Source organism: Ictidomys tridecemlineatus, chromosome 14 (assembly GCF_052094955.1).
Source record: "Ictidomys tridecemlineatus isolate mIctTri1 chromosome 14, mIctTri1.hap1, whole genome shotgun sequence".
NCBI lineage: Eukaryota > Metazoa > Chordata > Mammalia > Rodentia > Sciuridae > Ictidomys > Ictidomys tridecemlineatus.
Genome location: NC_135490.1, coordinates 27919707 through 27942220, shown reverse-complemented (window position 1 = coordinate 27942220; position 22514 = coordinate 27919707). Strand labels below are relative to the sequence as shown.

Genomic DNA, 22514 nt, shown 5'->3' with positions numbered 1-22514 from the left:
GTTAATATTCCCCTTTGGCACGTACCAGCAAAGGATAATTGGCAGTAATGTGATTTAAAGTTACTTGAATTTGTAGCTGTTAATTGAACCTTCACTTTTAGTAACTCTGAATCACAGCATAGAAATAAATTTATTCACATAAGATGTTCCCAAATCTCCTTCTGAGGAGATAACCATCAGACAAGGAAAGTTTCAGTATCCTCCCTCCCATCTGGAATCAAAGGGATCAACTCTAAATAACCTCTAATATTATCTTCTAATCTCAAGATTTGATGATTATGGAATGGGCTACTTACCTATTTATCTCTTAAGGAAAGGAGAGCACAGTACAAAGCAAGGAGAAGTCATTAATCCAAGAAGGGGACTTTGAACTAATTTCAGTGAATGATGAACATAGTCAAGAGGTGATTTTAAATTGTAATGATGAAGAAAGCAATCAGCTGATGCAGATTTTAGAAGTTGTAGTAGGAACAATAATGAGAAAAGAGGATACTTAATCACATTCACAAAAGAATTATAGGAATACATAATTAAAGCAATGATAATGAGTAATAAAACTCTTGGTGAGATATCTTTCAAATATCACTAGAAGTAAAGCAAGAAGCAAAAAAGACACTGATTACTGTGTGCTAAATAAAATTTATAGGAGGCCATTTGTTTGGAACAAGTTCTGGCACTGGACATAACAGACCAAACCAAAATGAAGTCACTCATGCTGAAGTTTCACATAACCAAGTCAAACTAAGTTGTCTAAACTTCCAATATATCAGGGGAGAGAGACACAGGATAGCCAAATTCCCCTAAGCAGGCCATTTTCAGCATGCATGATAAGGAATTCCCTTCTTAAACTTTTATAAGACAAGTGACTTTGAAATGACCATTTCGTTTCTGTTTAATCAACCCTGTCTGCTTTGCTTACTGGAACAAATAAGCATAAAGAATAATGTTTTGCCCGATTCTAGAACTGCTTATAAATAAAAGCCAAATAAATATTTAAATTTACTGCAGTTTTGTCTTCTCAGTGTTAAAGATTTTGCATGGAACTTCAAGAAGACAATGAGTAAAGAGAGGAGATCCTAGAGTTAAATGTAAATGGCCACTGGATGTGATAAAAATATTTAAACAAATTCTTAAGATGAGTATTGTACAAGAGAGAGAGAGAGAGAGAGAGAGAGAGAGAGAGAGAGAGAGAGAGAGAGAGAACACAACAATTTAGTGTTTTAATACATTCTAAGAACAGAGGACTAACAACCAGGATTTTACATATGAAGTTGAGGGAAAATTGCAGAAAAAGCAAATCCTTCAAAGTGCAATTGTCAGCACAGAAAAAATAGAGATGAGCTCATTGATTAGAGGGGGGAAAAAGGAGAGTAAGTAGGTAAATTTGTTTAAACAGAATGATAACAATGAATGAAATACACTACAGAAAATCAACTTGGAAAAAGGATAAGTTCTCTAAAGTCAAATCTCAAAACTTTTATACAAAATAAAAGTAAGAGCAAATTAAAAATAATGCTTATAAGCATCCAGAGAACAAGTATAATGGAATAATTTATGCAATAATTAGCAAAATATAAGAGAAATAAAATTATAGAGTAATAGGTAGATGATGGATAGACATGCAGAAAACACAGAGATGTGTGTGTGCAACCACACCAAAAGCCATTTCACCATTTCTGACAGCCTATATGTGTTATGGGCATGTATATTTTGAATTATCCCTTGAATCAGTTTTAATCTGTTGTCTCTCTCATTCTTTAATAAGTCAAATAAGATATTTGGCATGTATCCTTTTGTATTTGTGTGAGACTCATACTCTTATCTTTAAAATATTTGTTTTATCCTGTAAACATATAATACAAATACACGAATATGGATTAAGTATCAACATAGGAGGAAAACAAAATGCCATGACTGTAACAGATACATATTTATAAATGTATGTAGGGAACATAATACTGAGACATACCTACATTACATACTTAATAATTAATATTCATACTGCCCACCACATGCCATGTATTCCTCTAAATTCTTCATATATTAACCCATTTAATCCTTGCAGTTACCCTATAAGGTATGTGAAGTTGGTATTACTCTATTGCTAAATTTTACAGAAAAATAATAAGCAGAGCTGCTCACACAAATAATTAGTGGTCAAAGATTTCAAACACAGATGCTAGGTTAAAATGACCTTGCTCTTAACTAACCCACTATTCTAAACTGTTTTCCACTGTGTAAAGATGCTTCCATGCAAGCAAACATTCTTTCAAAGAAAATTAATGAAAATAAGTAAATAAAGAGATAGAGAATGCCAGATTTTTAAATTGTATTTTCTTTCCTCTTCCCAAAAGGAATTCAGTGTGATCACAGGACTCACATAAATTTCAACACTGAAGGCAAAGCAATTGCCAACAGTAGTATAACAGGTAAGGGACTACTTAGTCAAGCTACATGCTTAGGAGTAATCCAAACTTGATGAAATCTACCCTAGAGCACCAGAAACTACTGATTAAATCTCAGTTCCATTACTATTATATTTAAAGACTCACTGAGGAATGATAAGATCTCAGATGTCTGGGCAAATACAAACATATTGTAAAATAAATAGTTTATAAAAATAAATAAATAACATTATCCATAGGAATTGTAGGAATTGTAGATTAATAAACCCAAAGAGGGATCTGCTAAGATTCTGCAGCAATAAATGAAGGAATCAGTGTCCACAACTTGAAGGAGTATGGGGTGATGAGTAGGAATGAATGTAAATTCATCAAAAGAAACAATAGTTCCCAAAGGTACCAACTTCCTTCTCCTCTGAAGCAAAAACTGTAAATGTGTCATGGTGTTGAGGGGGACAGGTGGAGCAAACATGGGTGAAAGTGTTGAAGTAGGTAGGTAGACAAACATGAGCAGAGGGATTGGGAGAGGGAAAATCAGGCACACTCCATCTTGAGTGACTAAAGATGCCTCTACCTAGGGTGACAAATACCACACCCACAAACAGTCTCCTTCACGGTCAGATACTACTTTCTTAAAACTAAAGAAACCAAGTGAAACCAGCTTAAAAAACATTCCAACTTTGAAGCATGTGCAGAGCACTGAGGCACTGTGATCCCAGGTTAATTGTAATATCATTTACATGTGGCTCTAGCCTTGGCCGCATCATTGATTTTGCTTAGGTATTGAGGGGAAATTTTCCAATATAATGAAATCAGCCCATGCACACCACCCATGATGGGAAACAGCATTTTCAAATTTTACAAAATGCATAATACATGAAGAATGAGGTTTGCAAGGCCAGATATAAAACCTGCCACGGGGAAATCCCGGAGTCTCCAATCTCCTCTCTGGATGACCTGCTCCCCCATCTCTGGAGCATAATTCACTAAATAAACCCTTTATTGAAATCTTACTCTTAAGAACTAAGAACCAAGGAACCTATTGCCTGAGACCAAAATGTTTAAAGATATTTTCAACATTTTATCACAAAACAGTTTCTTTGGCAAACATTTTTACTCATTTTCATTTGTACAACTTACATAACTGAGCTTGGGTTTGAGTAGCCAGAACTCTCAGAACCAAGCCCACGGATGCTTGTCATACTGTTGTATTCCATGAGCAACATGCACTTGAGAAGAAAAATACCAGTCGGATACAGAGGCAGAAATCTGATACAACAAGCTTGAATTCTAGGTCCCCCACACTGTCCACCTTAACCACAAAGACTTTTTTATCTCTCATAAATAATGGGTGTCTTTGCTCACTACTTTCAATAAAACCGTTCTACTCTCAATCAGAACTATCCTCTTCTTTCCAATTTTCTCCAAAGTCTTCTTGCCCAAATAACTTAGTTTAACACACTTGTTATTTTTTAAAAATCCAGCATTCCCTTGTTAAACCACATGGCACATTTGTGGTTTAACACGTTCCCATGAAGTTGGTCTAGGATGGAGGTTCAGAGAACTTTTTTTTATATTTATTCTTAAGTTTTTAGGTAGATACAACATCTTTGTTTTAGCAGGAAGTGTGAATCTGGAGGTATAGCGATACCAGAGTTCAAACTATACTACAAAGCAATAGTAACAAAAACAGCATGGTACTGGTACCAAAACAGGCAAGTGGACCAATGGTACAGAAGAGAGGACACAGAAACCAATCCACAAAATTACAACTTTCTTATATTTGATAAAGACGCTAAAAACATGCAATGGAGGAAGGATAGTATCTTCAACAAATGGTGCTGGGAAAATTGGAAATCCATATGCAACAAAATGAAACTGAATCCCTTTCTCTCACCATGCACAAAAGTTAACTCAAAATGGATCAAGGAGCTTGATATCAAATCAGAGACACTGCGTCTGATAGAAGAAAAAGTTGGCTACGATCTACATACTGTGGGGTTGGGCTCCAAATTCCTTAATAGGATGCTCATAGCCCAAGAGTTAATAACAAGAATAAACAAATGGGACTTACTTAAACTAAAAAGTTTTTTCTCAGCAAGAGAAAAAATAAGAGAGGTAAATAGAGAGCCTCCATCCTGGGAACAAATTTTTACCCCTCACACTTCAGATAGAGCCCTAATATCCAGAATATACAAAGAACTCAAAAATTAAACAATAAGATAACAAATAACCCAATCAACAAATGGGACAAGGATCTGAACAGACACTTCACAGAGGAGGACATACAATCAATCAATAAGTATATGAAAAAATGCTCACCATCTCTAGCAGTCAGAGAAATGTAAATCAAAACCACCCTAAGATACCATCTCACTCCAGTAAGATTGGCAGCCATTATGAAGTCAAACAACAATAAGTGTTGGTGAGGATGTGGGGAAAAGGTTACTCTTGTACACTGCTAATGGGACTGCAAATTGGGGAGGCCAATTTGGAAAGCAGTATGGAGATTCCTGGGAAAGCTGGGAATGGATCCACCATTTGACCCACCTATCGCCCTTCTCGGACTATTCCCTGAGGATCTTAAAAGAGCGTACTACAGGGATACTGCCACATCGATGATCATAGCGGCACAATTCACAATAGCTAGATTCTGGAACCACGTAAATGCCCTTCAATAGATGAATGGATAAAAAAAAATGTGGCATTTATACCCAATGGAGTATTACACAGCACTAAAAAATGACAAAATCATGGAATTTGCAGGGAAATGGATGGCATTAGAGCAGATTATGCTAAGCAAAGCTAGCCAATCCTTAAAAACCAAATGCCAAATGTCTTCTTTGATATAAAGAGAACAACTAAGAACAGAACAGGGAGGAAGAACATGAGGAAAAGATTAACATTAAACAAAGACGAGTTGGGGGAGAGAAAGGGAGAGAGAAGGGAAATCATATGGAAATGGTAGGAGACCCTCAATGTTACAAAAAATTACATATAAGAGGTTGTGAGGGGAAAGGGGAGGGAAACAAGGGAGAGAATTGAATAACAGCAGAGGAGGTAGAGAGGGAAGATGAGAGGGGAGGGGAGGGGGGATAGTAGGGGATAGGAAAGGTAGCAGAATACAACAGTCACTAATATACCATTGTGTAAAAATGTGAGTGTGTAACCGATGTGATTCTGCAATTTGTATTTGGGGTAAAAATGGGAGTTCATAACCCAATTGAGTCAAATGTATGAAAGATGATATGTCATGAGCTCTGTAATGTTTCGAACAACCAATAAAAAAAAATACATTTATGTGGTGCTGGGGATGGAACCCCAGTGCTTTGTGCATGCTCTATCAGCATGTTTGAAAAAAAACGGCTAAATGTCTGTCAATGTGATTGTTTTTTCTTCTCTTTTCTATGAATTTATTTTTATTGAATCATTTCTGTGTTCTAAAAGAGTGTTCCTCCACTTCCTTTATCCATGAAACACAGTATATTTACTAACTTACTGATTCATGTCATGTCGGTAACATTACATTTCCCAACTGTCTGCTCATTACTGTTTACCTCTTCAAACCCTGTTATTTATAGTTCACTGCATTTTTTCTTTGGCAAAGTCAGCCAGTGATAGAACTGGATGAAGTTAGCTTTAATGCCTCATTTTTCCCAATATTATTTATCAGTCAAATCCATCTATTTAAAACAAGAGATAGGTGCCCAAAGTTATTTAAAAATGCAACCAAAGTATACACCATTTGAACTATTCCTTAAAACAAAACAACTTATTGAATGATTGTTTCTGTGATAAATGCAGTGAATGGCTATGTGATTATTGTTTTCTGCAAAGCAAAGGAACAAATTGGGATGGAGAGATTAAATAGAATATATTGACAAAAGAAGTGACATCTAATGAGGGAAAAGACAGAAACACATACACACACACACTTAAAGGCCATATGCACACGTTAGTAACACTACAGAATACCCAGTACACCGTTTTGTATACATATTAATACAATTGTCCCTTAGTATCCACAGGGAATTGGTTCCAGTATCCCTTGCAAATACCACCCTCACCACATGGTGATTGTGAAAAGTGCACATTGCTCAATTAATCTTTAAACCTACTTCTTTGGAATCTCTTGTAGTGGAGTATAGAAAATTGCTTTTTTTCACAAGGTTCTTATTGGGTTAATGCACACAAAAGATTGAGCATGATAAGGATCACATTGGTCTGGAATGTTTTCACAGGTTTTACCAGTCTCACAGCTGAGTCAAAGAGTCTTTCTACTCTGTGGAATGCTATTTTGGATTTATAGTAACATGGCCTCAATAGTATGCCTGGAGAATTGAGCTATTGTCAAGATATGCATGCATATAATTGAAAACACTGATCTACTAATGAAATTTTTAATACTATTTATAAATATAATTTGAAAAACATCTGTCAAAATAAAGCAATCATTTTAAATTGTATAATTATCATATGCTGTTCTTTATAATTATTAAATAATATGGTCAGTTGAGCCTTGAACTATGTCATACTTTTTGAGATAAAATCTTTAGCACTGGATTCATGACATATCATTAAATATATAGGGCTGTTTGTATGTTTTTCTCAGTTTCTCAGCATAATTCTTAATCTGTGGTCAGACACAGATTGGAGGGAGCAGAAAAGAGAACCAAACTGAATTTTCAGTAACAATGATAATATACTAGAACTTTCCTTTTAGTACCCATATTACATCACAAAGTTAAAATTAAAAGGAATTTTAGTCAACTATTTTTACTGCATTCATTGATAATTTATTTGGATAAAAGTTAACATAGACCTTCCCTACTTGAAAATATCATGCAATAAAATGTAGGGGTAAATAATTGTGACAGTGTGTATGTACTCCCATGTTCTTGGTTTTAGTAGAACCTTTTATCTATTCTGCTTGGCTCAGAATTTCTCTATGTATTAGAAGAGGCAGAACAGTACTGGCATGCTGGAGCTGTACAGACTGGCTCAGAGCATCCAATAACTAAATGTTTGAAAATGTTGTGAGCTGCTTGTTAAGCCATTGTTGCTTAAAATTGGCCATAGTGGGAGTACTTGTAGCACAAAGTTTGGCCAATCTGACAAATCATAACTTTTTTTCTTTTTTAAGAGCTGGTTTGCCATATATCACTGCTGTAGAATTAAAAGATAGTACTTAGAGGTTTGGAGAACATAAGCTTAAAATTTTACTCTGGATCACTACCTGCATAAATTTAGATAATCTTTCTTAATATGGAGTTTAACTTCTCCCTAGTAGGGATAAAATTACTTACTTTGATTTTTTAAATTAACCTGATATAGTATAAGTTTTGGTTAAAGCATTTAAATCATTTTAATATGACTCCTCATGTATCATGCTGGCCTTGTAAGTTGTGCCTCTTGTGTTTTAATATGGCCTTGATTAACAGGAAGTTTTCAGATTAGGGAAAGCTGATTCCTTCAAAGGGTTATTTAGAATGACAGGATTCTCATGCAGTTGCAAAGTAAAACTGTTTGAAGAAAAAGTATTGAAAGACAACAAATTTTTAAAAATAGACTTCAAACAAAGGTGAATGGTTTAAAATTTTTAATTACACAGTAACTAAACATGAATGCTCTTTTTTATTTCTCCTAAGAAAATATATCCTCTTTCCTTCTATGGTACTATAACGTCTCCATTATCTCTATGATGTGATTAGTGGTTAAGCTGTCCTATTATGTTCTAGGTACATTTTTAAGAATTTAAACTTGGCAGCACATGGTGGTGTTAATGTTTTAAGGTAGAGGTTTATATGCACTTCATAGTTCTATGTTAACATGAAAAAATATGTATGACTAGATATTATAATATTGAAAGCAGTATCACAAAAGAATCAAAGGTGTTTTAAGACGTCTCCTGGACTGAGGGGTATTGCTCAGCAGTGGAAAGCTTACCTAGCACCCAGGAGGCCCTGGGTTTTATCACGGGTTGTGGGGTAGGGGGGACAACCTTATCTACATTGATAAATCAATTAGGAGAACTTTTCTATAAAACTCCCTGTGGTGATGGAAATGTTTTAGATGTTCTCTGTTCAGTGCGTAACAGCAACTATAGGTGACTACAGAGCATCTGAAATGTGAAAATAAGAAAGTAAATTCTTTATTTCATTAAAATTTAAACCTAACTAGCTATAGGTTACTTGCGGCTACTATACTAAAATTTTAAAGGTGTTCATACACAGGTGTGTATTTGTGTGTTTCTCTGTGTGTGTGTGAGTGTGTACTGTGTGTGTGTAGAGGTATACAGACTGGTGGAAAGGTTAGAGTAGAATAAGCTATAACTGTGACATTTATATAAAAGGCTAAATCTCATGTCTCTTCCTCATTTTAAAACTGAGTGAGAGTCATGAATCACTTCTCTTGAGGTACCTGATTTTACATCCTGTAAACTGTAAAACTGAAAAGAAATTACTTTTCAGGCTAGTTAAGGAGTTTTAATATTTGTTGTATAATTAATGGCCTTAGGTAAACAAATAGTAAACAAATAATATATATTCTATTGTCTCAACATTTAAATGATTAGACTCCAAAAGGTTATACAGAGTATATTTAAAGAAGCCAGTAACACTGATTTTTTTTTTTTGTGTGTGTGTGTGTGTGTGTGTTTGTTTGTTTGTTTATTGTTGTACTGGGCATCAAATCCAAGGCTTTCCACACCCTATGCAAGCTCTTACCCACTAGCTACATCTCCAGTCCTAATACATCATTTTTACTTTCATTTATCAAATGAGTAGGAATTATTTCTTTTCCCAGCTCTATTCGTTTTTTCTCTCCATGTTTATCATGATACATACCATGCTTAATTTAAAATGAATAACTCTATCATGAAATTTTAGACTAACAATTCAAAGTTTTACTTTTAAACTAGCAGTACAGTCAGCTATGAACAAATAAATGCCTTTAAAACTGATGCTTTCTTTCTTATTTACACATATATTGTCATTACACTAAGGGATTTGTACCAATGTATAAGACGCCTAAATAAACATTTTTTAAAATCTTTACATCTGTTAAAAAAAAAGACATTTTAAAAACTCAAATGTCAATATGTCATTAATATTAAGAGAAATGAAGTTAGTAAGGTTCAATATATGATTTTTTTCCTTGACATTTAACCCATCATATTAAAAGCTTCTTCAAAGGAAAGAAATATCAGCTTGTCACCTGGAGATCGAAATCGAGCTGCTCTAAGACAAACTGCTGTTTCTTCCCCATGATGAAATTCATAGAATGGACAAAAATGTCAGGATAAAAATAGACCATCTAGGGAAAAGAAGCCATCAGGGGAAGCGGTATAGCTATTGTTATAATTACAACCAAAAATCATTTAAAAGCGAGTTATTTTTCCCTAGTAGCACATGAAAGAACACCTACCATACTGATTTATATTGTTAAATACTTAGGTAAGAACAAAATGTGTAAGACTATATTTATGGTAGTCTGTGGATTTAATTCTAATAAAAGATGAATCAGGGATAACATACTTTAACAAATGGCAAATATTTTAATTTGTAACATACAAAGGACAAACCATAAGTGGCATTCTGAAATTCTAGGATGACAAAAAGAAGATGTACATCATTATTAAATGCCATGCAAGATGCTGGAAGGTTATATATCTTATCAGGAAAAATCTAAAAATTCAGGAATTACAGAAAATTAAATAAATCTTGTAATGAGAATCAACAATTGAATTTTCCTACAATTTATGAATTATCTTGGACAAATACCATACAAGAGATGCAGTAAGCTCAAGATAAATCTACTATACCTATAAACATTCCACAAAGAAAGACTGAACATAGAAAAACATCTGTTTTATTATATTTCTATGAAACAGATGAGTAACAACTTGTGCAGGTTTCATTAAATGCAAATATTGTTAGCCACTGGCCATCTCATATTATTAATTGTTCTGCTTTTAATATTACATGGTACAAAAATTATTAGCTACTTTCATAGAAACCATATCATTAAAGTTACATATTAACAAGTTTTAATCTTTATAAAATCAATATAAAAATCAATATATTGGGATTCCACTTAAAAATGATAGCATTACTTTTTTAAAAATTTGTTTTGATTTTTTAAGGAAAATACTATCTAGACTCATTAACCGTATTTTACACTGCTTTTCAAATCAATATTTCTTTTGTATAGCTGAACAACGCAAACAGAGAAGTTTAAAATCAGACATGAGCCAAAATTTAAAGTGACTTTAATGGGAATAACTGTAATAGTTTGTGATACACCTGGCACATCACCTGGAAAAATATTCCTTAAAGTTTTAAATGTTTTGAATTTGGGTTTCAATAGTGAAAACAGGGAAGGTGAAAAGATAATGCCTATTAGATTGTTTCAGATTGTGTATGAAATATGTTACAGGAAGCCACAACTCCTCAGCATCAAAAAAATTACAGTATAATTCTATACAGGTCAGAACTGGACTTGGTATGTTTTGGTTCATATAGTGAAAATATTGCAATTAATTAAAAGAGAAGAATGGGAGACTTGTGCTACAGGTTGTGAGAGAAATGTTTCACATATTCATTGTATATTTGATTGCATTGTGGAAGCATACCAAAAAATGCTTTTACCATACATTATCCATAAAGGAGTAAAGGAAGTTTAATATATTTAAAAAATATTACTGAAAGTTTTAAATTACAACACTAAATATTCTACTCAGTTTTGTAAAGGACTGTTTTTAAAAAAGAGATGGGGGACAGATAGGAAAAACAGTGAAATTAATCTGACATAAATTTCCTATGTACATATATGAATACACCTCAGTGAATCTGTAGATCAAGTATAACCACAAGACTGTGATCCTAATTAGAAAAAGATGTACTTCATGTTTGTAGAAATATGTCAATTTATACTCTACTGCCATGTATAAGCAAAAGGAACACATTAAAAAGAAAAAAAGAGATTTATAGTCAATAGGCTATGTCTGCATGACTGAATGTCCTTATGCATTAAAAAGTATTAACATGATACACTTGTTCCTCAGTATTCAAGGGGATTGGCCTCCTGCTGATACCAAAATCTGTGAATGCTCAATTCCCTTATAAAATGGCACAGTATTTGCATATAACCTCTTCCTATATCCTTTAAATCATCTCTAGATTACTTGCAATATCTAATATAATATAAATACTATGTACATAGTTGACATACTATTTTGTTTGGGGAATATTGACAAGAACAAGTTTGTACATGCTCTATGTAATTTTCTTTAAAAGACTGTAGAAACCAAGGGCTGACTATACTTGATTTTTACACAGGTTCAAGTAACTAAATGAAACATTCCACATGAATCATTATATGTTTTAATTGTCTGTCTGAAAAGGTACTCTTTCATTTTATAGCTTATAATTCTTGTATTTCTCCTTGAGCCTTACCTCCATTTGCTCCTCACCCTTATAGGCATTTCTGTTTTCAATATCAGAATTTTTCCGAAAAGAGGAAAAATGTTTCATGAAAGTTCTATAATTACTACTGCATTATTACCATTTTTTTTCATTTATTTCAATCGACATTAAGATTTTTAAGATCAGATGTTGGTTAAGGATACCATAGAATGTAACCAACACATTTTGCTTTTATTCATTTCCCTAATAAACACCTCACTTGCTTCCAATTCTCTACTTTCACAAACATACTCAGACATGACCATGCTTGGAAGTGCAGGCCAGATTCTTCTCAAGTATAATAACAAAACTGAGATTATTGAGTCAATAAGATAGAGGTACCTGTAAACCTACTTGAAAGGCACTTGCAAAGATACACTAGTCTACATTCTCCAATAAGTTTCAGTCCTCCATTTTCTTATCAACACTTGGTTGTATTTTTCTTTCTCATTTTTTGAATACATTGGATGTGAAGTGGTATTTTATTTTCATTTTATTTTTTATTTCTCTTATTACAAAAGAAGTTTCACATCTTTACACAATTTTCAGTCATTTTGTGCTATTTATGTCCTTTGCCAAATTCTTTACTAATTTCCCCGTATTTTTTGGTTGCCTATAGGACATTCCTTATAAACCCTTTGCAAATACCTTCTCCCAAACTGTCATCCATGTCTTAATATTTTCTGTGACATTCTTTTCTGAAAAAAGAATTCTGAGTTTTTATGTAGGTAAGTCTGTTGCAATTAGTGCCATATATGTGGTGCTTTTAAGAGTCTGTAAAGAATTGCCCCATGCCCTCACATTTTTATAGCTTTACTATTGATATTTAAATCATTAATTAATCCAAAATCCACCTTTGTTTATGCTATAAAATAGTAAATTTGTTCCTTTACTTTGTAACTCTGTTTTCCCAAAATAATTTAAGAAATGTCCAACCTTTGCCACTGGGGATGGGTAATACTTTGTTATTATCTAGTTCCCAGACAAAGTCTCTATTTTTAAACCCTGTTCTGTTTTATGAATATTTTTACTTTTTATTATCTATAATTTTATTAATCGTGGTTATTCCTTAGGCTTTGTAGTGTATCTCCCAGGAGATAACCTGCCTCTTTTATATCCACTGAGCTTTTCATAGATATTTTCATATATATATTCAGTTCCTCAAAATATACTACTGACTTTTATTGTAATTATATTGAAATTTTGAATTAGTTTATAATAAATCCTTTATAGTTAAAAATAATATGTCTCTACTTTTATTTAGTTCTTGTATTTTCTTTATTATAATTATTAAATTTCTATTTTAAGATTTGTATATTCTTTCCTGGGTTAATTCCTACACACATTTTTCTTTTTCTTGCTATTGTTGTCTGTGAGATTATGTTTAAGTTGGTCATTGTTGATTTAGATGAATACTTAAGAACTGAAAAAGCTGAGCTACTGTTCACCAAAGTTGTTCAATCCTTTTATTAATTCTCATAGATTGTTGATTCTGTTAGGATTTCGATGGTGATCATGTCTCTGATACAAAATGTTATTATTGTTTATCTCATTTTGTCAAAAATTTTCTGAATTCACATTTCTTTTACTTGAATTCTAAAGAATTAACTATCATCTAAGAATTTTTTAAAATCTAAAAAGGAAAATTGAGCACTATGGTTTTACTCCCATACACAGTGTGTATAAAATTAATCTTCAAATATCATGTTTGACATAATTTTAATATAAAATTTTTTAACACATTGAGTTTTCTTTCAATTTAATGAGATATTCTGAATATATGTTTTAAATATAAATTCAACTTTATAAATCATTTCAGCATTTAAAATAGATAATGAGCTTTATAACATTCTTGTTCAGTGTCTATTGAGATACTTATGAGATTTTTCTCAATCTATTAATGAGTAAATTAATATTGGCAAATTTTACAAACTAAGACTATTTTTCATTTTTATAATAAACTTTCTTTTATCATAAAGCACTTTTTACAACAAAGTACAGTTGCACCCACCTATATGCCCAGTGACTCAGAAGGCTGGGGTAGGCAGAATTCCAAGATCAAGCCCAGCCTTGGCAACTCAGTGAGACCTTGTTCCAAAATAAAGAAAACAATAAACTGTAGGTAGGGATATATCAGTGGTAGAGTGTCTGTGGGTTCAATCCCAGGAATCCCAAAAAGGGAAAAATATAAAGTACTTTCTACTAGATTTTTTAATTTGATAAACTAAAAGATGGCATGCTTAACTGGGATTATTTCTATCATATATATGACTGAGTCCTATGAAAACAAGTGTCAGTCACAGAAAGCTATCCTGCAGGAATAGGACATGCTTACCTATGACCCTTAGCTGACACACACTGTCAGCTAAGCAAGGTTGAAACTGATACTTTTTTTTTAGGAAAATGCTTCATTCTTCTCTCAATGCCAATTTCCCCACTGGAAAGAGGGTAGGAGTACTTCAAGCCTAAAAAGAGCTTCAAGGAAACCCAGATGTTTCAGGGAGAGTTAACTGTAGTATGTCAAAGACCTGTGAAACAAAAGCAAGAGGCTACCATATGACAAGTGCTGGACTGAGAGGGCCTAAACCATGCCAGAAAACAGTGATAATCTCCCCACCAGTTGTGACAGGAATATGTGAGTGTTTTATGAACCCAAGATGGGCTGCATGAAAATAAAGTCTGCCTAAGAAATTTTAAGCCTTGCCAAAAGACCAAGGAAGACCACAGAGTGGCTGGACAACCTGATTCCAAGAAGGTAGGGGAAAGAATACCATGTGCTGCATGAGGAGTGCAGCCTAATTTTCCACCAGCAGCCTTCAAGGGACTCAAAAAGTATTCACATAAAAGAATGAGTAAGGTATGGGCATCCTCTAGTGTCAAAAGAAATAAAGAAAATTTAAATTGACCCAAGGAAAAAAAATATTGTGGTAACATTTAGGTAAGTATACTAACACCCAATATTTTCTGCATATCTACATGTATGGGGCTCTTTATACTAAACAGATAATATATGTATATATGGATAGATATCATAAATTGAATTTATATTTTTTATAAAGTACACAATGCTATGGGTTTTTTCTCAGAAACATAGCATAAATGTTTTACTTGTTATTAATATTTTCTAAAATATGCAACATTTAAATCAACAGAACTAGGGTTGTTAGGTTAGAAACACAAAATAACTGTATTTTTTTCTCACCATTGCTCTATCCAATGTTGAATTATTCTTATTCATTCCTGCATAAAGTGAGGGAAGTCTTTTTTTTTGTCACTCCAGATTTTAATAAGAGCTCTTATTTTTTAGGTTTTTTAGAGTTTTTCCAGCCTAATATCTAAACAGCAATCTCTCATTCAATTTCAAACATTTTTCATTCTTTCATCCCCAACCTGAGACAGCCAAATTATTATTTCATCTCCCATGATTCTTCCATGATCTCTGTCACTGGGACAGCTGACCTATAGGCTGATCCTGTCGAAGACATAACACCTTCTCCAGTGCATTAATGCACCTTCTTTACCCATCCTTCCCAGCAGTCCATCCCACACTGACTTGTTATTACAACTTCCCAGGTGGGTTCTTTTGATGGAACTCCTTCCAAAGTCAAGACTCTTAAGTCCAGCCCCTTTCTAAGTGTTTTATATCTGGCCAACTCAACATATGCAACTTCATCCCATCACCAGTGAGTAGGCTGCAGTCTCCCACTCTGCAAATCTTTCTTCTTGCTCTACTGGCAACCATAAAGCTTTCAGACTTTCTCCCAACTGAATCAGACATCAACCGTTGAGTCTACAGAAGCATAAAGATTATATATAAAAATTCCTAAAACTGTTTTTCTAAAACTGCTTTCAATTTTCCACTTAAAGAGAAAAAATACCCAAAATTCCTCAAAAAAAATTGTTCAAGGAAACTGCTATTAATTTTTTTTCTCCAATAAGTTCTTAAGCCTATCATATGTACCTGGCAGCGGATAATGTTTTTAATAGTGTGGAAAGACTTTCAAGACACCTCTTTCGAAAGTAATTCATGGGTTGTCTACAACAACATTTTAGAATATGGTAGTATTGGGCCTCTACAGAATCTCATCTCCATTTTGGTACATCAGCTAAAACTATAAAAGAAAATATTCATTAAGCATCTCGGATGTGATATTTAAAGTTATATTACATAAATTCCTCAAATGTATCAATATTCAATTATCTTTCAAGCTCTTGCATTTTGGAGGCTCTTTATATTTTTTGCATTCATTCTATCATAAACATATATTAACTGCTTGACTATGAACTAGATATTGTTTTGAGAACTAGAATTGTAGAAAATAAAGCTGAAAAAGTCCTATCTTCATGTGAATTTCATTCTTGTAAAGTAGATACATATAAATAATAAGCAAATACATAGCTTTATATTAAATATTATGACAGAGCTATATAATATGATAGAAGAAAGGGGTGCATAAAGTATAGTTAAGAAAAGATAATCAGTTGATTTTTTTTTAGATTTCTAAATATTAAACTTTATTTTTTATTTTTTTTAAATTTTTTTTTATTGTTGGTTGTTCAAAACATTACATAGTTCTTGATATATCATATTTCACATTTTGATTCAAGTGGGTTATGAACTCCATTTTACCCCGTATACAGCTTGCAGAATCACATCAGTTACACTTCCATTGATTTACATATTGATATACTCATGCTTGCTGTATTCTGCTGCCTTTCCTATCCTCTACTATCCCCCTCCCCTCCCTTCCCCTCCCCTTCCCTCTTCTCTCTCTACCCCCACTACTGTAATGTTTAAATAAGAGTTTTAAAAAGTGATAGAGCAAGGCATGCATATATAATGGAAAAGGCATTATAGGCAAAGGAAGAACAATTCAAGGTTCCTGAAGGAGTGTGTGTTATCCTGTGCAAGCAATAACAGAAGGCCAATGAGACTTTGAATATGAAAAAACTAGGTATACAGTTCCTGAATCACAAAAAATAATTTTCTCACAATCCATTTTTGTGATGGTAAAATTCACATCTCAGTCGACATGAAGAAAGCAAGGTGACAAATATTCTTCTTAGAGGTTTTTTGTTGTTGTTGTTTTTTGGGTTTTTTTGCTTTCTGTCAGGGATTTACTGAACAGAGCTTTCCTAAAAACAGGTAGGATTGTCTGCTTCCCAATTATATACCTTCTGAAAATAATGAAAAAATAGAATGCATGAAAAAATAAGTTGCATAAATTACCCAATATAAATTTGAAATTTTACTAGACTAAAGCCTGTCAAGTAATTCACCTACCATTGACTACATTTAAAGAGATAAGCCATAGAATTTAGATTGTTTCTGGTCATTATCTCTAATTTTCTCTAGATATGTTTGTAAACATCATTTGATATTTTTAGCAACTCTAACTTTAGTAGATGTTTCCTTAGAATGTATTTTTAAGTTAAAAATAATTTCTTGCCTGCATAAACTCAACATTTGAGGAGAAAACAAACTGCTTGTAATAGAGTTACAGTTAGGCCCTGAGCAAAGTATGGAGAAACTATTGTGCATATCATGTGGAATAATGTGATAGTCTTAAAGATGGTGTCAAATTATTTGACCATCCTCTCTTGAAGAGATCAGGTCTCTTTCCCCCCCCCCTTTTTTTTTTTTTTTTGTATTTGCACTGATCTGTGAGTGCTTTGACCTACAGATTACAGAAGTGATGCTATGTAACTTCCAAGACATATAGCTTTACATATGACTCTCTTGGAACCTTTGCTCCCAAGATATTCCCTCTCAGAACATAGCCCTTTGGACCCAGCAGTTATGCTATAAGAACAAGACTCATAAAGAGAGAACTTATAAGTGCTTTGGCTGAGAGTCCCAGCTGAGACTTCCTGTCATCACAAACCAAGGATCTAGCTTGTAAGAAAATAAACTTTCAGATAACTCAAAAGTATGAGTCACCTCTAGTCATTCCAGGCTACCCAGATGAAGTCTCAGACACGGAGCAGAGACAGTCATTCATGGAATGCATCTTTAGTCCTGATCCACAGAAAGTCGAAGCATAATAGAATGGTTGACATTTTATGTCACTGAGTTTTTGATGGTTTATTATGCTGCATAGGTAGTCAGGATATACAGGGAACATATATTTCAGTAATTCCAGGTGGCTTTTGTTTCAAATACTCAGTAACTTTAATCCTTCAAGATCCTTCAGATTGTCAGATATTGGGCTAAAGTTTTATTTTATTAAGAGCAGTCCCTATACTACATATTCAGGTTTAAAATGCTGGAGAAGGCTTCACAAAGGAAGAGACATTTGTCAATATTATTGAAAACATGCCTGATCCATTTCATGTGTTTTCTGCACATGAGAACTGTTCAGTACCAATACCCAGAAGTCTTCAATGTTTTGAAAAGCATCTCAAAATCATTTCTCAATTGCATTACTTGATTTTCAATTTTGTCATCTGCCTGTTCTTGGTACAAATTCTGTGTCACTCTAGGGGTAATTTTGCAAGGCAAGCCAATCAGTATTGTGACAGCAGATGATGGGAAAAAAAGGAAGGCTGCCTTCTTTGTCCCTACAAAGGATAAGAGGGAAGGTGAGAGGGAGACACATGCAAGGATTCTGTCCCCTTTTGATCTATACATTATCTCTGTCTGTGTCAGTTCCTCAGTGTAGGGGTCCCATTAACTGTTTGCATCTGCAAAAAAAAAAAAAAAAACAAGGCTTCTTTTTTTCATTTTGCTAACCTAAATTTTAAAAATCATTTAATTGGGCCCAGAGGCTGTGCAATGGAAGTTTGGAAAATAAAACCAATGAATGAGTCAGGACATTTTGTGTGCTTTAAGCTTTTTAGGAGGACAAGTGCTGAGGACACTGTAACATTATTATTAAGACTGATTAGTGGCTAACAGCATGATTCCAGAAACAAAAGGAAGAGGGAAAGCTACTTGTCTTAACACACAAGCAGCTTACTGTCAGTCCTCAAAAATAAAAATTTGAGGTATAAGACAATGAATGCTGTGTTCAGGGATTATTTATCCATTGTCTCTCCATGTCTCATATTAATGTGTTTATAATAAATGCATTCCATCTGTCACTTTTCTTCTGAGTATATCTACCTTATTTTCTTTTTGCACCTCCAGGTTTCTCAGCACCAAATTTTTACCTACTGTCTGTCTTTTCTGGTAAATTCAAATCCCAGAAGATATCTCTTGCCACAATATCACAAATAATTTTCTCCTTTCAATTAAAGGTCATTGTTTGTTTGAAAGAGCAAAAAGAACTGCAAGAGGCATATTGACATTGTGTAAATGGGAGCTGAACATCAAGGGGTGTATAGTTAATGAACAAAAGATCATTGCTTAGTGTCTAACTGCAGCATTAAGACTTGGCATTGAATTCACTGAAAAGGTGATGTGAGAGAAGACAAACAGTGAGCCACGCCAGAGGGCTTCACCCTGTTCAAGGAGCACTCCAACCTCTTCTCCCTATTTCTTCCCATGGATATTTTGATTCATAGGACTACAATATTTGTTTGAGATGGAAAAATCCATTCTTCTCTCTTCTACAAAAATATACAGGGAAGCACTTACAACATGTGCACTGGTTTATATTATTCAACAAAATAATCTGTATTATTAAATTGCATTTTGTCTCCAATAGACTACAAAACCATATGTAAAGGGGAAATATTGTGGAATACACTTTTATATTATGCCTTCATTCAAAGACTACATTGTGTAGGTATATGTGTCCCCCAAAAGCCATGTGTGTGTGTCAATGCAAACTGGTTTAGAGGTGAAATTATTGGGTTATGGGTGTTTTAACGTAACCAGTGAAGTAATTCTCTGATAGGTATTAACTGAGTGGTAACTCTAGGAAGGTAGGGTCTACCTGGAGGGTGGGTCATTGGGGGTATACTTGTAGAGCAGAGTGCTCTCTCTGCTTCTTGGATGACATGCTCCCTGGTTCTTTCCTCCACCATGCTCTTCCACTATGAGGTACTACCTCACCTGAGCCCTGAGGAATGGAGTTGGCCATCTATGAACTAAGAACTCTGAAACCACAAACCCCCAAATAAACTTTTTCTCCTCTAATTGTTCTTGTCAGGTCCTTTGGTCACAGCAGTGGAAAAAGTTGACTAAAACACTATGTGAATACTATATGAAGTTTTAATTATTTTTTATTACTCAGTTACTAATAATAAAGCAGAAATATTTAAGAGGAAATTTATAAAAAAATTAATTAATTGAATATATTTTATGCTATGTTGAAGAAATCATTCATAATATTTGCTAAAGATGGTTAAGACAACTTTTATTCAAAGGTTCTACCACTTCAGGGGTTTGTGTAGTAGAGAAAAAATAATAAGAAAAAGTGAGAATTTATAGTTAAAAAGCAGGGTTAAGTCAGTGGATGGAAATTGCTAAGAGAAAGGATAACTCTTTGTTCTACAAACCTAACAGGAATTTTTACCAAAGATAGAGCAGGAGCAAGGTGATAAGATGCATAGGGTGGTCAGATTAAGCAGGTGAGAGCTTTGCTAACCTGACTCAGCAGGATGGTAGCTAAATCTAGACAATGCCAATGAACATGGATGCCCAAAAGTCAGGTCCATGTTGAGAACAGAGCTCAGTGTAGTCCAGCTTGGGTTTGGTCAAGAAAAGAACTTTTGTAACTTATGAAAAGATGTTCTTTAGTTAGACTAACTTTTAGGTTTGCTGTGCTATGCAGATATAATATGTATGTGTTTTCCACAAAAAGAATATGAAATATATTTTATTTGTAGTCTATATTTCAGTGTTTGGTTTTTCACTAGAATGCAATTTCAGTGTTTGCTAATAGCTCACAGATTTTATAGCAAAAAGAAAAAACACTAATTGACTAACAAGTTGTTATATTGTTTTCTGATAAGAAAGGGCTATAAAACACACATTAAGTTTTACTTTTAATGTAACTTTGTTTTAATCCTTTGTAAGATTTGACTGTCAGCTGACAGTTATAAATATTTACCATTCCTGAAGTAATCAATTAAAACAATATTTGGTATAAGAGGATAGATGAATTATTTGTTTAGGTACCATGTTTTCAATATCCCCAAATCATGTATTTAAACATGTGTTTAGATAACCACTCATCTAAAATTAAAAAGAAATGAAATTTACATTGATTCACTAATAATGACAGTAGATAACCAATGAATAGAAAGTAAATACTGTGGAAAATAGTGAACATTTCAAAAAAGGAAACAATTTTGATATATGATCTTTCAACATTCATTTAATTTCTATGAATTATTTTTCTTATCCATAAAAATTAAGATCTGGGACAGATATCTGGGACAGATATTGGTCAAATTATTTTGTTATAGTATGTGCCTATATGAATATGTAACAACAAATTCCACCATGATATACAACTATAATGCATTAATAAAATTGTAGAATAAGATGAATATGCCATATATCTATGGTACTATTATTAAAAGTTAATCACTTGGATCAATAATCTTTGTCCAATAATCAGAGATAATCTGCTTAGTCTTAACAAGTTGAATCTTAATATTTATTAATGAAACTTTCTCTATAGATATATAGGGAATATACAAATATATGACACAACTTCTGTCCTAAAGAGTTTATCATTTACCTCAGGAGGCAAATCCATCCCACATGAAAGGATTCAAGACAACATGAAATTAGGGTAAATGTGTGCTTCATAAGCTGCAAAAGCTGTGAAAGCTCACAGGCAGAGATCAAAGAGGAAAAATAGGACAGTCGAGAAGACTGTATGGAGAAAGTTTTCCCTCCTGACAATTCAGGATACTGAATACTTTCAGTTAACCATCTCATTGCAATGAGTGTGCATCTAAACATTTACTGTGAAGAAAAATGGAAATAAGGAAAATGAAAGTAGGGAAAATTATTCTTTTTATTATATGACATGTTCATTAAAAAATCTTAAACAATTTCCTATAAAAATGTGGTTTCATTTACAAAACTCTTGACATGTACAATTTACAAAATATTAAAGAATCAGTAATAAATTAAATACATACATGGGCAATTTTTGGTGTCCATGCAAGAGACAAACCTAAATCTTATTTTTTTCACAGTTAAGTCTAGAAAGTGCTTATTGTAGGAAGAATGAAATACAATGCCAAGTCAAAGCAATGAACACTAGTTGGGATTAATAAAAGGTTCTCTAGGCAGAACTTAAATGTCTGTTATAGGCCAGCAATTTCATAATGTGATTCTTAAAATTCAAATGAAAACAAATTAGATAACAATTCCTCATATGATTATTAGGAGCAAAGTCTCAATATTCACTGCGTAATTTACAGAATAGTAATAATTAAAATGCAACTTTCTGAGCCTAGCAGCATAGAAAAGATGGAAAATACACCACTACTTACCTTCAAGATTCATAAAGAAGCCAGGCACAGTGCCCTGTACCTGAAATCCCAGCAGCTCAGATGGCACAGGTTCAAATCCAGCCTCAGCAACTTACAGGCCCTGAGTGACTTAGTGAGACCCTGTCTCAAAATAAAAAATAAAGAGTACTGGAGATGTGGCTCAGTGGTTAAGTGTCCCTGCATTCAATTCCTGGCACAAAAAAAAAAAAGATTTATAGAGAAGAGATTTAACACTGGTGGGGAAAAA

General features: G+C 33.4%; 1 long non-coding RNA gene across 1 annotated transcript in view; it reads right to left on the bottom strand.

Annotated features, from left to right (window-relative positions):
- The window catches only part of LOC144370589 (uncharacterized), a 334921-nt gene that overhangs the window by 291013 nt on the left and 21394 nt on the right, over positions 1-22514 (bottom strand). Inside the window, exon 2 of the long non-coding RNA XR_013430503.1 lies at positions 22268-22387. This is a non-coding gene — a long non-coding RNA (uncharacterized LOC144370589). The remainder of the gene's footprint in view (positions 1-22267; positions 22388-22514) is intronic.